A 16,901-nucleotide genomic window follows, 5' to 3' on the forward strand; every position below is an offset into this window, starting at 1 on the left:
ACACAGTTTATTAATGTGAAGTCTAAAGGTCAGGTGGCCCAGATTCCATTCCAATTAAGAGTTATTGGAATAGAATTTGTGGAGTAGAACATGACAATTTCATCCACCTGTATTACCTAACATTGAAATGCAGGCGAAATTGAGTTGATCTCATGGAAGGCTTTATAGAGGCAAAATGTTTGCCGAAGCTTCTACTCAGAAAAATAATCTATTGTCATTGAATGGGTTTTATAGTTGTAAAAACATAATAATTTCATATTTCTGGTCTTTATTCTTTAAGATGTAGGTAGCATATATTCTATAATAAAATAAATGGACTTTTTAACTATGGAAACAGTAATTTCATATATAATATTTTTAAATATGGGTAATATCTTTTCTATAATAAAATAAATTGATGCATTTTTACATTTTTATTTAATTTGAAAAATAAATATAAATCTTTAGAACTAATTTCTGTACCAAAACATTTTTTAATGAAAAGTTGTCAATTGTAATAATTAACAAAGACAAAATTGCAGGTGTCTTTATGTTCTAGCATATAAGCTTAGGTTGAACATTCTTACTGTCATGTCACTGCTCTTCCCTGTAACCTTGATAGATCGCCCCTACAAATATCTCTTGGGGTGAAAAGTAATTTAATCTGCAGATCTGTATATTACCTCCTCATGAACATCCTATCAATTGTGCCAGAGTGCTTTCATGATATGCACTGAACTGAAACCATCAAACTGATTTCACTGAGGATTGTTAGTTAAACCAGAATCTTTGGTCTCAACTCTGTCATTAAATTTTGCTAAAAGGTTGTGCACTTATGCATGGACAAAAGCTAAGTTCGTGATTTGGTTTCAAAAGATTCTCTGCTTACAGTCTGGGTGGCTCCTAGGAACTGTATTATTCATTTGTTTTTATCTTGAGGCTGACCTAATTAGAACCCACGTTATAGTTCTATACAGTAACAGAACTCTCATCACTTCCTGAATGATCTTGAAACTTGGAGTTTTGAGAAAATAGCCCATCTTTTAAGCACCAACCTAGTGGATAATGATAGAGTGGTCCCGTTTGGATCAAAAAAGTCTCAGAAGAGGACAATGCCTACATTTGCACAATTTTAGCTGAATACTAGATGGAGGTCTCTCAAGATCCTGACTAGAACTCTATCTGGCCAATTCCCTCATGCCTTCTCTCATTCATTGACAGAATCCTTTGTTGAAATTTGTCTACAGCTCTCAGAAGATTTTGATTCATTGAGAGCTGGTCAGAATAGGGTATTGTGAAGTATAAATATGAAGAAGCCATCGAAGACAACATCATTAATAAAAAACTAGATTATTTAAATAATTTCCTTGATGCCTTTTTATTAAATAGTTCTCAAGAGACAGAGGCTTTTGAGCCTTGTTGGAAGAAACGCTCTTTTCCACTAACTAGTGTACAACTTGGGGACAATCATGTAAACTCTCTGACCTCTGTTTCTGTATTTGTCAAATTAGGTTAATAGTCTCTGCTCTATTTCTAGGGTTGTTAGGATACAATATGATAATAAATATGAAAGTATGTTTCAAAGTTAAAAGAGCACTCATATACATGAGTACTCAGTCTCAGAGATTCCACTTTGAATATTTTTTCCAATTTTTTTCTCTTTCTTTCTTTCTTTCTTTCTCTCTCAGTCTCAGAGATTCCACTTTGAGTATTTTTTCCAATTTTTTTCTTTTTCTTTCTCTCTCTCTCTTTCTTTCTTTCTTTCTTTGAGATGGAGTCTTGCTCTGTTGCCCAGGCTGGAGTGCAGTGGCACTGGAACCTCCACCTCCCAGGTTCAAGCGATTCTCCTGCCTCAGCCTCCTGAGTAGCTGGGATTACAGGTGCCCACCACCACACCCAGCTAATTTTTGTGTTTTTAGGAGAGACGGGGTTTCACTACGTTGGTCAGGCTGGTCTCGAATTCCTGACCTCAAGTGATCCGCCCACCTTGGCCTCCCAAACCCTGCTAGAATTACAGTCGTGAGCCACATCTCCCAGCCCCCATTTTTCATGTAATATATATATTACATTGAGATGGGAATTATGTCTCAGAAAGTAATTTTTATCAGATGGTATGTGGGGTATTTGTTGTATAGGAATTATAGGGGAGAATGAAGTAGTTTGGGTAGCTACTAAATCTTCACTATGTCCCTATTAAGTGTTCCATTTTTATTTATGTAAGCTGTTGGTAATAATTTGTATAAGTGATGTTATAAATTACTGTGTATAACTCTGGCAAATATTTATTTTAAATACAAAATAGCTCAATTTTCCGTGATGAAAAGACTAATTAATTCAACCACAAAAATATCGCTTAATCTTTAAGGGGAAAACTGACTAGCTGTAAACCAAAACATTGGTTTTATTGCACAAGTGTCCGACAATAAATTTAGCTCTAATATAAATGGCAAAATTGTGGTAATAATGATATTGCCCTCATTCTTAAGCTCTCTGTAAATTTGTCATCTTTCACTACCAGCAGAGGGAGCCCTGAGAATTAAATTATGCCAAAATGGCTTTGCTAATTCTTTTGCGTTTACACATTTAGCTCATAATAAAGAAATAAAACCCCATCACAGATTAATGGAAAGTCATCATGCTTGGATTAGGCTGTAGATAATTTGATTCCAGCCTACCGATTATAATCAGCTTCAATAGAGGTGGAGTAGCCTGCCTCCACTCTGCCATTAAAGCCTCAGCTGCAAACTCCCACAGCCAACAAAGTTCAGTAATATAATAACGCACAATCTACTTCACAGAACATCAGAAAGAATACACTCCTCAAACCATAATTTTATCAAATAAACTACAACAGTATTATGAATTGTCTATTACAGCCACATGAGAACTGGAAAACATACACATCGTGTAATCAGGTTTTCCTAATTTAAACATAATCGTCCACATTTTATAATGTATTTTAATAGACAAATAAACTAAAATAGTATGAATGAAAAATAAATCATGAAGTTCCAGCATTTATGACTCAGTGTAAAGCTTCTTTATAGTACCTTATCAAAAAATGGGTTTTCCAAATCTCAAGGAAAGAGCCTGTTTACAGAGAGCACATTTTCATTGCTTTATTTCCTTTAATTAGACACCACAGTGCAACGCAATGCATATTTTACGCACCTGTGACTAAAGAGGCCTATTGAAAATGGAGACTGCAATAACTGCATTTTGATATTGCATAGCAACTCTCATTTTAACAATGATGCAGTTTTTTTTAATATATATACTTTAAGTTCTAGGGTACATGCGCACAGCGTGAAGGTTTGATACATAGATATACATGTGCCATGTTGGTTTGCTGCACCCATCAACTTATCACTTACATTAGGTATTTCTCCTAATGCTGTACCTCCCCCAGCCCCCACCCCCCGACAGGCTCCGGTGTATGATGTTCCCCACCCTGTGTCCAAGTGATCTCATTGTTCAGTTCCCACCTATGAGTGAGAACAAATGATGCAGTATTTTAATATTGGCATAACTGCTAATCTCATATCAAAAACAACTTTCTCTTGGCATCAAGAAATTTACAAGTACATGTCTTTGCCTTCTAGGAGTTTACATGTATAGTTAGAAATCCAACAATGATTGATTCTCTCCTTCATGATAAGAATTTACTTCCATAAACATTTATTGCATACTTACTAGGAGCAAGGTATTGTGCTAAGTGCGGAGGTACAAATGTGAATGACAGTGTAGCTTCTCATAATCAATAGACTAAGGCTGATAAGCAAGTCAGTGACTACGAGGCAAGGTAGTACAGATATCATGAAGGCAACCACTCTGCTGGGCTTTACGATTATTGAAGGCAGGTAACATGTCTGATCTTTGTAACTCCAGAACACTCTGGCACCTAGCACAGTGTTTTGCATATAGTTAGTGTGCAATAAGTATACACTGAATTAATTAACAACATGTGAGATATATTAGTAAAACATCTTCTTGGTAATTGACTTTCATGTTTCCTACTGCTTCCTCTTCCCATCACTCCAGTTCTCTTTTCCCTAGTTCTCACAACTTGTGGGATAGCCGTGCTTTCCTTTTATACAACATAGCAGCTGAGCAACATAATAATTGATGCTTGATAATTTTCTATGCCCTGGATAGAACAGCTATTCTCTATGCTGTTAAGGCTTGAAATTCATGAGATGGAGGTAATAAAACAACAAAAAGAACACAACAAAATAGTAGTGACAGGCATTTTGCTAAGCACCATACATTCATTATCTAATTTCATCCTTAAAATAACTCTCATTATTTCTATTTTCAGTAGAGAGATCTTGCACAGAAAAGTAACTTGCTTCAGGTCACAGGGCTGGTAAGTAGTGGAGCTCAAATTTGAATCCAGAACTCTTTGACATCCAATTTCCTGTTCTGAATGACTGCACTATATGGTCTCTTTATTTAGGTTGCTTAGGGGCAATTTGAATTAGTAGTGGAAACATTTTCCTGGAAGAGATGGTCTACTTCATCTGAAAATACTATGAATAAAAAATTTTAATGCATAAGATACACTTAAGGTTTTAGAATTATGTTATGAATACAGAAAAATAGTTTGCAGAAGTACAAAAGAATCAACAACAGATAATGGTTTTTAGCAATATATTTCTTTTAAAAATAAGAAACTAAGAAGTTTGATTTCTATAATAGCCAAAACACCTTAAAATGTATTTTCAGACGCTCAGCAGACCCCAAAAGACTCCCCCAGTCCTGGACTGCAGTGCAGTCTACTGTGGAATGCTTAGCAGCTTTGTTTTCCCGACTAGACTCATTAGCAGCGCCAGGTGGTAATAACTATCCAACTGATTTGTAGTAGTAAAAAAATCTGCCTGAGGTCACCATGGACTCTTTCCCCCATTCTTTGCTTCATCTCTGACCTGATATGCTTTTGCAAAATAATTATGCATGGCAGGAAGTTGCCATACAACAGAGAAGGATTGTTGTGTCCTGGGATTATATGAGATCTCAGATCAAATAGGTTTTGTTGTGTGAAGAATAAATTGGAAAACATGGTTTTCCCCAGCATAGCACAGTAAAATTTATTTCTTGCCTTTTCTTCTTTCCTGTTTATTTCACCATTAAAGACCCAATAAAGAAAATTATTCACCAATTTGGGGAATGTTAGCCTTAGTGTTTAGCATCAGCACAATTATGTAGATTCAAGAAAGAAAAACAGCTCCAGGGTCTGTCCGAGTTAACTCGAATAAAAGAGTGGATATTTTAAAATTGACTTTTTTTTGACACATTATACATTGTTGTCCATCAGGTAAAAATATAAAGTAGTGCACAAACGCAATAAGCACTTAACCATTCTTTATCTAGGAGGAATCTTCAGTTAGCTAAATTTTGTTCACGCTTTTTTTTTATTAGAGAAACATAAGGGGAAATAATTGTGAGGCTATGTTTTAAAAAGTAACTTTCCACTATCTTCCGAAGAAAATATAGTCAGTCAAACTCCTAAATCTGCACTCTCCAATATAGTAGCCATCAGCCACATGTGGCTATACAGCATTTGAAATGTGATTAGTTCAAATTGAGATATGCTTATGTGTAAAATACATAGTGGATTTCAGAAATGGAATGTGAATAAAATAGAATATAAAATAGTTCATTAAAAAGTATTATATTGGCTGGGCATGGTGGCTCACTCCTGTAATCCCAGGACTTTGGGAGGCCAAGGCAGGTGGATTACCTGAGGTCAGGAATTCAAGACCAGCCTGGCCAACATGGTGAAACCCCACATCTACTAAAAATACAAAAATTAGCCAGACGTGGTAGCACATGCCTGTAATCCCAGCTACTTGGGAGGCTGAGGCAGGAGAATCCCTAGAACCGGGAGGCAGAGGTTGCAGTGAGCCAAGATCGCGCTACTGCACTCTAGCCTGGGCAACAAAAGCGAAACTCTGTCTCAAAACAAACAAACAAAGTACTATATTAATTGCAGGTTGTAAAGATAACATTTTGGATATGTTGGGTTCAATAAAACATATTATTAAAATTAATTTACCTGTTTCTTGTTACTTTTAAAAATGAGGCTATTAGAAAATTTAAAATTACACATGACTCATATTTTGTTTCCCTTGTACAGCAATATCCTAGGGTTTTACTTTGTGACATCATTGCTTCTCGAGAACCAACTGACCAAGAACAGCAACAAGGTCTTTAATCAGAATGAAAACTCAATTCAAAACACTTTCGAAGAGCATTTGGAGATACATATTAAGAGACTGCACTGTCTAAACTCTTAGAAGTAAAAATTCCATTTCTAGTCCTATGTCCTAGAAATTCCATTTCTAGGTATACACCCAAGAAAAATGAAAATGTATGTCCACATAGAAACTTCTGCAAAAATCTTTCTACTAGCATTATTCATAATAGTAATGGATGGAAACAACCCAAATGTCCATCAACTGACAAATGGATAAACAAAATGTAGTATATATCCCTACAGTGGAATATTATTTGCCTATAGAAGGTAATGAAGTGTTGAAGGCTACAACGTGGATGAGCCTTGGAAACATCATACTGAGAGAAATTAGTTACATAAGACCACATATTACATGAGTCTATTAATATAAAACATCCACAACAGGGAAATCTATGGAGACAGAATGCAGACTATTGGTAGGGGTGGTGGGAAGGGGAGAAAAGGGTAGGGAAGTGATAGCTAAAGAGTACTGGGTTTCTTTTGGAGATAATAAACATATTTCAAAATTGACTTTGGTGATGGTTTCATGTATCTGTGAATATACAAAAAACACATCTAATTATACCCTAAAAATGGGTGAATTATGTGGTAAGTGAATAATATTCAACAAATCTCTTTAAAAATAATTACATTTATAGAAATCAAAGTTGAGAAAATGATCCAAAATAAACTAGAAAACTCCTTTTGTGCACAGTGTTGCACATTGCTGCATTATATATATAATAGTGAAAAATTAAAAACAACCCAAATGACCAAATAGGTGTGTGACTAAATAATGTATGGTATAGCCTCATCATGGAATGCAGATATTAAAATGCTTCATGTAGGCAAAGTCTTATAAAAAGTTTTTTATAAGAATTGGTGGGTTCTTGGTCTCACTGACTTCAAGAATGAAGCCGTGGGCCCTTGCAGTGAGTGTTAGTTCTTAAAGATAGTGTGTCTGGAGTTTGTTCCTTTTGATGTTCTGACGTGTTCAGAGTTTCTTCCTTCTGGTGGGTTCGTGGTCTTGGTGGCTTCAGGAGTGAAGCTGCAGACCTTCGTGGTGAGTGTTACAGCTCATAAAGGCAGTGCGGATCCAAAGAGTCAGCAGCAGCAAGATTTATTGCAAAGAGCGAAAGAACCAAGCTTCCACAGTGTAGAAATGGACCCCAGCAGGACGCCGCTGGAGCTCTGGCAGCCTGCTTTTATTCCCTTATCTGACCCCACCCACATCCTGCTGATTGGTCCATTTTACAGAGAGCTGATTGGTCCCTTTTGACGGTGCTGATTGGTGCATTTACAAACCTTTAGCTAGAGACAAAAGTTCTCCAAGTCCCCACTAGATGAGCTAGACACAGAGCACTGATTGGTGCATTTACAAATCTTGCGCTAGACACAGTGCTGATTGGTGCATATACAATCCTCGTGCTAGACATAAAAGTTTCCAAGTCCCCACCAGATTAGCTAGATACAGAGTGCTGAGTGGTGCATTTACAATCCTCTAGGTAGACATAAAAGTTCTCCAAGTCCCCACCAGATTAGCTAGATACAGAGTGCTGAGTGGTGCATCCACAAACCCCAAGCTAGACAGGGTGCTGATTGGCTCATACACAACCCTCCAGCTAGACACAAAAGTTCTCCAAGTCCCTACCTGACTCAGGAGCTCAGCTGGCTTCGCCTAGTGATCGCGCGCTGGGATGGCAGGCGAGCTGCCCGCCAGTCCCGCGCTGCGCACCCGCACTCCTCAGCCCTTGGGCGGTCGATGGGACCCGGTGCTGCAGAGCAGAGGGCGGCGCCCGTAGAGGAGGCTCCGGCTCCGGCGGCGCGGGAGCCCACGGGGGGCGGGGCTTGGGCATGGCGGGCTGCAGGTCCCCAGCCCTGCCCCGCGGGGAGGCGGCTGAGGCCTGGCGAGAATTCGAGCGCAGCGCGGGTGGGCCGGCAGTGCTGGGGGAACCAGCCCACCCTCCGCAGCTGCTGGCCCGAGTGCTAAGCCTCTCACAGACCCGAGCGGCGGTGCCGGCCTGCCGCTCCGAGTGTGGAGCCTGCCCAGCCCGCACCCACCCGGAACTCGCGCTGGCGCGCCAGCGCCGCGCGCAGCCCGGGTTCCTGCCCGCGCCTCTCCCTCCACACCTCCTGTCAAGCAGAGGGAGCCGGCTCCGGCCTCGGCCAGCCCAGAGACGGCCTCCCACAGTGCAGCGGCGGGCTGAAGGGCTCCTCAAGCCAGAGTGGACGACGAGGCCGAGGAGGCACCGAGAGCGAGTGAGGGCTGCCAGCATGCTGTCACCTCTCAGTAATTTGAGAAAATTTCTGTTTCTATGAGTAAGTGAAACGAAAAAGCTAACTGTGACATTATTTGCATACTACCATAACTGTAAAAAAAAGTCTAGAAAAAAAACTAGAAGGAAATGCTAACCCCGAAATAATAGTGTTTGTGTTGTGTGCTATGTGAAAAATTTTAATCTTTACATGTGTCTTTATTTTCTATGTCTTCTATAATTAAGCTTTTTTCATAAAATACATTTTGTTTAAAAATCCAGGCCGGGCGCAGTGGCTCATGCCTGTAATCCCAGCAGTTTGGGAGGCCGAGGCGGGCGGATCACGAGGTCAGGAGATTGAGGCCATCCAGGCTAACATAGTGAAACCCCGTCTCTACTAAAAAAAATACAAAAAATTAGCTGGGCGTGGTGGCGGGCGCCTGTAGTCCCAGCTACTCGGCCCTGCCGCTGAGGCAGAAGAATGGCGTGAACCCGGGAGGCGGAGCTTGCAGTGAGCGGAGATTGCGCCACTGCACTCCAGCCTCTAGCCTGGGTGACAGAGCGAGACTCCGTCTCAAAAAAAAAAGAATCCATATATAGGCTATTTTTTTTTAAAAGTCAGTGTTTACCCTTTCATTGCCAAGAAGGGAGAGTAGACTAATCTATTTTTTATAAAATTCAAAATCAGAGTTGGAACAAGGCAGAATTTGTTTGAAATCTTCAACAAAGCTTGATTTAACCAAAACATTGTTAGTATTCCATCCCATTAATTAAGCACCACTGTCCTTAGTACGTGAACATGAAGACAATTCAACACTGAGGTGATAATAAAATTAGCTGGAAGAAGGCATTGCATGTTATTTTACTCTTTTGAGACCAAGTCCAAATTCTACCATTTTCAGCTTCTCTGAAATTTTCTTTTCTTCCTGTACCTAAAGTCTAGAAAGAAGAAAGTTCCTTACTCCCCTAAATGTACCTTTCTAACTCTGCTCTCTTTCTGCTGCTAATTTTTCATATATTTACAAACATGTTCAAATCTCCCCTCTTTACTATAGAAAACTTTCCTTGCCGCTGCTACTCTTTTGCCACTTCAGGTTCTCGTCTCTTTTCTTCTCCTCATTTTCCAAGACCTCCACGTTCTTCCCCCCTTGGAAATCCCGATGATATTGCTATGGACCCTCGTAAAATAGCATTCCAGAATATTTCTTCTTATCTGCTTTCACCAAACCCAGTGCAGTAGGATTCTAGATAACTAGCGTTCTCCCTCCTTCAGGCAGTTGCCTCTGCCCTCAGTTACTCAGTTGCTTGCTAACTTTTTACCCAACTTTCAGGCCCAACTGGTGACCACTTCTTGCTAGAGCTTTTTCAGATTCTGGCTGGCAAAAATGCTCTGACTCTGTGATACGTGAGTGAAGCGCATGGATGGATCTTCTTCACCTTGTTCCTACTTAGTGGAATGTTTTTCAAAGAGTAGCTAATGTTCCAGTGCCCACAGTATTGGAGGGGCTGACAAGACAAAGGGATGTTGACCTTTTTCATCTGCTTCTGGGGGTGTTGAAGAATTTCTCATGTCGTTTGAGAATCTTATTCCTGAAATCGAATTTTAAAGTAGGAAAGAGCAGGTCTAAACTTCTCATTTATCCATGATGAAACCAAGGGCCAGTGGCACTGAGGCCAGTGAGAGAGTTGGTCATTCTGGTTCAAGAGAACCAGAACTAAAATTTAGGCCATCTGGCTCCAAAGACAAGTTACTTCTCCCTGCTTATCTTGTGCTACCATTGCCTAAAAGTTGCAGAATTTTTTGTGTCCTTTTGTATCTTTCACCGTAATAGCAATAAAAGCAATTTACTGTGGACACTATTGCCCTCCCTGGTCTGTGCACTCAGAATTTCCGTTTGAAAATCACTTCATTGGATATTCCATTGAATATTTCATGTGTACCAGATACATTGACTAGCTGTTTTGGTTTGTCTGGGACTGAGAGTTTTCCTAGGACTTGTGTTGCTAAATGAAACTTAAGAGTCTCAGACAAACCAGGACTTTTGGTCACCCTAGTATCAGGGATGCTACTAAGCACTTTAATATATTTTATATGATTCACATGACAGCCTTGTGAAGAGGTATTCCCATTCCCATTTTACAGGTAAGGAAAACTGAGGCTCAAAGAGGTTAAATTATTTGTCCAAGGACATGTGGCTTCTAAGTGGCAGAGTCAAGATTAAGCCCTAGATGTGTTTAAGCTCATAATCTTTCCACTACAATGTAGAAATGTGGGTGCTTTACACTGTTAACATCTGGACAGGGAAAGATAACCCTGTAAAATACTTAGTTTAAAAATTGGTTTGTTATAGGCTAGTTTCTTTGAGGTCTTGCTAATTTGCATGAGTGACACATAAGGAGAAGAAAAGCAGCTGCTTAAAATGCATAAATTATTTGAAACTGATAATGAACCAGGCAAAACTTAAATTACTCAATCTCAATCCATTTAGTTTTCCTTTCTTGGAGTGGAGGGTGGAGCTGGTGAAAGACAACATGACAGTTGTTTATATATCTGGGAAGAAATAAATCCTGTTAATTTTATTAAGCTAAGTTTGAATTAATGGCAATACATTGCAGTCAAATGAGCGGAGTAAAAATAAAAAATATTAGCAGTTGCAGTTGGAGTAGTAGTTTCATGAATTAGATAGTTTGATAAATTAGATCTCATTCAAGGGTTGACTTACATAGCTTAAACTTCAAGAAGGCTTGGTTTTCTTCCTTTCTCTAATTCTGAGTTGGATTTATTGATTCATTCTTTTCTTTCCCTAGAAAAAAAACCCAGTAATTATAATTACTGTTTTAAAAATGATCTAAAAGTGCTTGAGTTTTATTTTTAATGAAAAGATAATATGTTGAAGTGGGTAAGAATAAAGCAGAAAAGGCAGTGAAAAGTCTCCCTTCCACTCCCAAGCCAGACCACAAAGCGGCTCCCCTCTACACAACCAACCACCCTTTGGAGAGAGTTCTGTGCAAGCAAACACACAGTGATGGTCCTCTTCCTTCCACTAAGATGGTAGCACATTAAGGTATGGTAGCACATTCTGATTTTCTTTTAAACAAAATAACACATCTGAGAGATCTTTCTGTATCCATACATAAAGAGCTTCCTTATTGTTTAATGGCCACGTAGTATTCCACTCTATTAATTTACCGTATTTATTTCACTAGCTCCTGTTGATAATAGGTACATTACTTAAACAACTTTTAATTTAATTCATTAAATAAGTAATACACTAATATATTTCAACAATTATATATGTTATATATATACATATATATAAGCATCTTGTGCTCATTCATGTCGTCCAGCCACTCCACTGCCCTCAACCACCACACATACACTCAGGTAAAAACTTTATAGTTATATATATTTATTATTATTATTTTAATTTTTAATTTTTTTGGATACATAGTGTATATATTTGTAGGGTACATGAAATGTTTTTATACAGGCATACAATGTGAAATGAGCATGTCATGGAGAATGGGATATCCATCCCCTCATTTTAGATATAGTCTCCAGAGTTTCCTTAAGCATATAGAAGTAAATACAAATGTAGATTTGTAATTTTCCTCTCTTTTTACAGAAAAGATAGCCTCCTAGACACAGTATTCTGTGTTTTGCTTTGTTTACTCAACAAAATACCTCGGAATTTTTTATATCACAGAGAGCTTCTTCAGTTTTTGTTCATTTTAACAATTGCATAATCTTCAAATGTGGATATACCATATTTTATTCAGTTGGTTCCGTATTAATTAACAGTCATCAAAAACTATTTTGTCTATTCAAATGCCCTGTGGCTGAACCTGCTGTGACTATTGTCTGGCACAGAGAATGTTTGATGACTTCAGTTTAAGCTTAACTGCTTCTTTACTTTCACTAAAGGTTTTTCACACTAAGGGTTAAATATCTGCTGAATTTTATTATTCTGCACATGGTAGAAACCTCTTACCTTAAGCATCATAAATAGTCTCCGTGAATATTATTGAAATGCTGTTGCCACCACGAGGAATTACAAAAAATGTTGTAGCAATTATTACATTACTCTTCTCTATTGATTGAGCTGTTGCAGATGGTACCAGATGTGAGTGTGCTGAGAATGCCTGACAATACCCAAGGAATTTGTTTTTAATCTTTTTTTCTCCTTTTGGGTGTGAAGAAAGTGAAGTCTCCAATATTCATTGATTTTTAAAATGTTCCCTGAACAGGATCCAAAATGATAATTCCCAATGATCCCTAATTAATTACTTCAAGAGCTAGAGTCCTATATCACTAAATAATGCAGAATATGTACAAACCTTCTTTTAAATTTGTTTTTGTGGAAACAATTTGCATATCACATACAATACTATAAAATCCTTCTTATGCAAGAGCCATTATTAGAAGACATTTATTAAAAAAGCTTAACATAAATTGTGGTAAAGTGGCTTTGGCTCTAAAATGGTTAAAATTGACACAATTAGGGGAGGGGAGGGATTCATCTACTTTTCTAAAATAGAAACACATTTTGCAATCAAGATAGGGCAGATTTTGCTATTTTAGAGAGGATCTTCAATTTCAATGTATAGTTACGATGGTGGGAATAGTCTCTATCAAACATAGCTGGCCAGCATAAAGTAAAAGAAATAGAATTGAAATATAACAGTAGTTATTTAGTTTTCACTTATGGATGGGTTTCTGAGGGTGTAAACTTTGTTACTAAAGAGGCAAGCCATAGATTTTAAGCTTCATGTTTTAAAGAATAAGGATTTAGGCTTCAGAGATAGCATGACCTGTTGGCATCTGAGAGGCAAAGTGGTGCAGTGGTTAAGAGGGTAGGCTTTGTGAAACCCCGTCTCCACTAAAAATACAAAAAAATTAGCTGGGCGTGGTGGCGAGTGCCTGTAGTCCCAGCTACTCAAGAGGCTGAGGCAGGAGAATGGCGTGAACCCAGAAGGAGGAGCTTGCAGTGAGCTGAGGACGCCCCACTGCGCTCTAGCCTGGGCGACAGGGCGAAACTCTGTCTCAAAAAAAAAAAAAGAAGGTAGGCTTTGGAGCTGGCCAACATGGGTTTGAATTCCAGTTCCAAAGTTTTGTAACTCCAGGAAAACCCCTGAGATTCAGCTTTCTCATCCATCACATGGGGTTTTTGTGACAAACTCAGTGCCTGCAAATTTCATGCTCTTAATAAGTGGTATCTTCATACAGCTTAGCCACTTATACGCAGGCACTTCTCTAAAGCTTTTGATTCTCACTTCTGATTTACCCCATCTTTAAGGCATGTTCTGCTGTCACATTGAGGTGAGATGTCAGATGAGATCCTGGGAAATAATTATGAAAGCCTGAGTGCTGGGAGGCCACCTCTCTCTCCATCCATTTGGCAAGGTGCTTGGGTTGTTTTTGTGAGTGTTACGCAGAGAACAGAGATGGGGAAGGCTTGGTAGCCTCTCAAAGGCCTCTCTAATTTCTGTGCTGTGGCAGGGCACTGATTCCTTTTGTCCTGGAAGTCACAAGACTGCCATCAGAGTATTCCTTCCACTGGTTGAACAGCACAATGTGGGATAAAGAACATAAACTCAGTATCGTCTGCTGAAACTCCACTCCTTCACCCGATCATATTTTTCTGAGCACCCAGAGGAAATGGTGAGAAACTGATGACCAGTTTATAGGAATTTAAAAGGGTGCTTTTCATTTCTAATTCCTGCATCCTAAAGTAGCTATATAGTAACCTGTCAAGCATTTTCTTATTTCTTTAATACATGTAATAAAGAATGGAGAAAAATAGGGTTATGAAAATCAAAGCTGTATTTTGACTAGTTTGTGTATGTATTATAAAGAATTCATAAGCTATCATAAGGCTCTGTGATACATACAGAAGAATCAAAACAGCATTCAAAGAGTATGCCCTTCAGAAAAGGTCAAAGAAAGCCAAGCCTATGGTTTAGAAATGGTAACAATGTACAGATTTAATACAAAGTTTTAGTTTATGGCTATTTTTAAAACTATATAAAGTCTAAATAGAGGTGTGAAGTAAGCAATATATAAATATAGGTCTGAAATTTTTCTTGTATTTATAATCTTTGATCTTCAGGAGAGGGGCTACATTTTTATTCACTATTTATCCCTGGCAGATATTAGACACTTAGTATGCTTGATGAATAAATGAATGAATTAATGAATTAGCTAATGTTAGGGTCTAAAAACTGTTGACAAATTATAACATTTATAATATTTTCAATGTGAAAATAGCAAGACTCACATCTACAACTTGAATGTCAAATGTCTTATGGTTGGGTGATAAATCTGAAAGCAAGACAAAAAGAATTCTTCAGTATTTTAGGAAAAATTCGTAAATGTCACCCATAAATTTGCTGCCTATATATAAAATGCAGACTTTTGATTAAATATGTAACAAAAGATATGTCTTATGACCATATTACTTATAATTAGTTACTAATTGTAAGTAATATGCTACAAGGGGCAATGAATTAATAATGTGTCATTAATAACATGCAAACAAAAGAAAACCTAAGCTAGACTCCTAGAGTAAGTACAGTGAGGCAAACACCTATACTACTCTTTCCTCTTAGTTTTTTCTTTTTGTAGATGTTAGGAGCCAAGATAGAAACAAAAATAAAAATACACTTTCAAGTAGTACATTTAGCTCATTTACTTTATTATCTGGAGATCTTATAAAGTAATATTTTATTTTGAGTGATTTTTGCAAGCAATTTGAAATTAAACCTTTTCCTTGCACCTGTAAAAATGTGTAAATGATGGAACTGGCAGCATGATGATCACTTTACAGAGAAGCATTTCCTTCATCATCTTCAAGGTCATGCAGATTTATGATCTAATCACCCACGGCTCTTTAACAGGATGCATTTGAATCTGATTAAAAAGAAAAACAAATAGCTGTATGGATTTATTAATAAAATGTGCCTGACCTTTTCACTTATCTACCTCTTTCAACATATTGTGATTTTAAACCAGAAGGGAGTTTCTGGGATTTTAATCTTGAACGTTTCAGCTTCAGAGTTGCTTCAGGAGTCCTTGCCTACCTATCGGTATATGTGGATCATGGAGGGCTATCTATTTTCCCCCTCTTTCTCTTTGGGGTTTAATTACTTCACCTACATCCTAATTCAGGTAACTCATAAAGCTTAGCCTTTGTTGTAGGTCCAACAGCTGTCTTATGTCAGTAGCAAGTAAAATGTTCACAACGTATCGGAATGCTGCAAGACAGTTTATAGCGCTGCAATAAAAGGTAAATTGAATTTACAAAGATGCATTTGTCACTGATTAAAAACTTACAAAGTTAATTGGAAACACTGTGGAGGTGTTACCACACAACTCGAGGTGTAATGGGTGGTTCTAATTCAGCCTGGAGGAGAGTTGCCAGTCCCATTATAGTCTCACACAGTAAGATGCCCAGCGACACCATCCAATTTAAGTAGCAAAGCAACACAGTAAAGACTTCACATATTTTTAATATGAGGTGAGTGTAAATTTACTCACAATTATTCTTGAAAATAGCTAGAGGAGACAGCTTTCTGTGTTACAGAAACACTGAATGTGCTAATCGCATGACTTCCCCTTGCAAAACACATTGAAGGGGTTTTATTTTCCCCATCTGCAACTTTTCTTATTTTCCTGCCGTTCGCATTGGCAGCACCATGACAAGAAGCATATCAGTTGAGAAGAAAAAAGAGTGAAACAGCCAGCAATGTGAAGTTAGCAGGACCCTCCCTTGGGACTTTGGCGAATTATCTCCACATAATTCACTTAACCTTTGCCATTTGGAGACTTGGGAAACAATGTATTTCTAAACTTGAGGCTTTTAATTGCTGGTTTTAGTGTCACTAGTCCAGCTCAGTTGGAGAGATGATGATTGAAAAACAGTTCTAGGAGGCTTTTCACCTCTGGTGCGCATCCTGGATATAATTAAGTTGGTGGCCTGGGTGGCTTTTAGATTTTTGCAGACAGGAGTGAACAGTTAAGGCCCAAGTGATGGGCCTTATGTAAACATTGTGTGTGTATCTTGAGTTGAATACCTTTAATTTTAATTTTAGACTAGATTTTTGTTAAGAGGTTAAAAGGCAATATAATGAAACTGAGTAATTGCCTTTAGTAAACTCATTATACCAATAACCAGTACCAAGTTATCATGGAGTCATCAAATTTTTGAGTCTTAGAGATCATGTTTAAATTCAATCTCTTGCACTGAATATGATATATATTTTAATTTTTATTTTTATATAATCTATACTGTATACTTTTAAATAGTTTAATATTGTTTACCAATAGTATTTTTGGTATCAGAGGTGGTAGTGACTATGGAATTTTCATACGTATCTAATTGGTTACCTCAGCTGGATGGACAGAGTTTTAACTCTGATTGATTCTCCTAGTC

The sequence above is a fragment of the Nomascus leucogenys genome, chromosome 22a (assembly GCF_006542625.1).
Source record: "Nomascus leucogenys isolate Asia chromosome 22a, Asia_NLE_v1, whole genome shotgun sequence".
NCBI lineage: Eukaryota > Metazoa > Chordata > Mammalia > Primates > Hylobatidae > Nomascus > Nomascus leucogenys.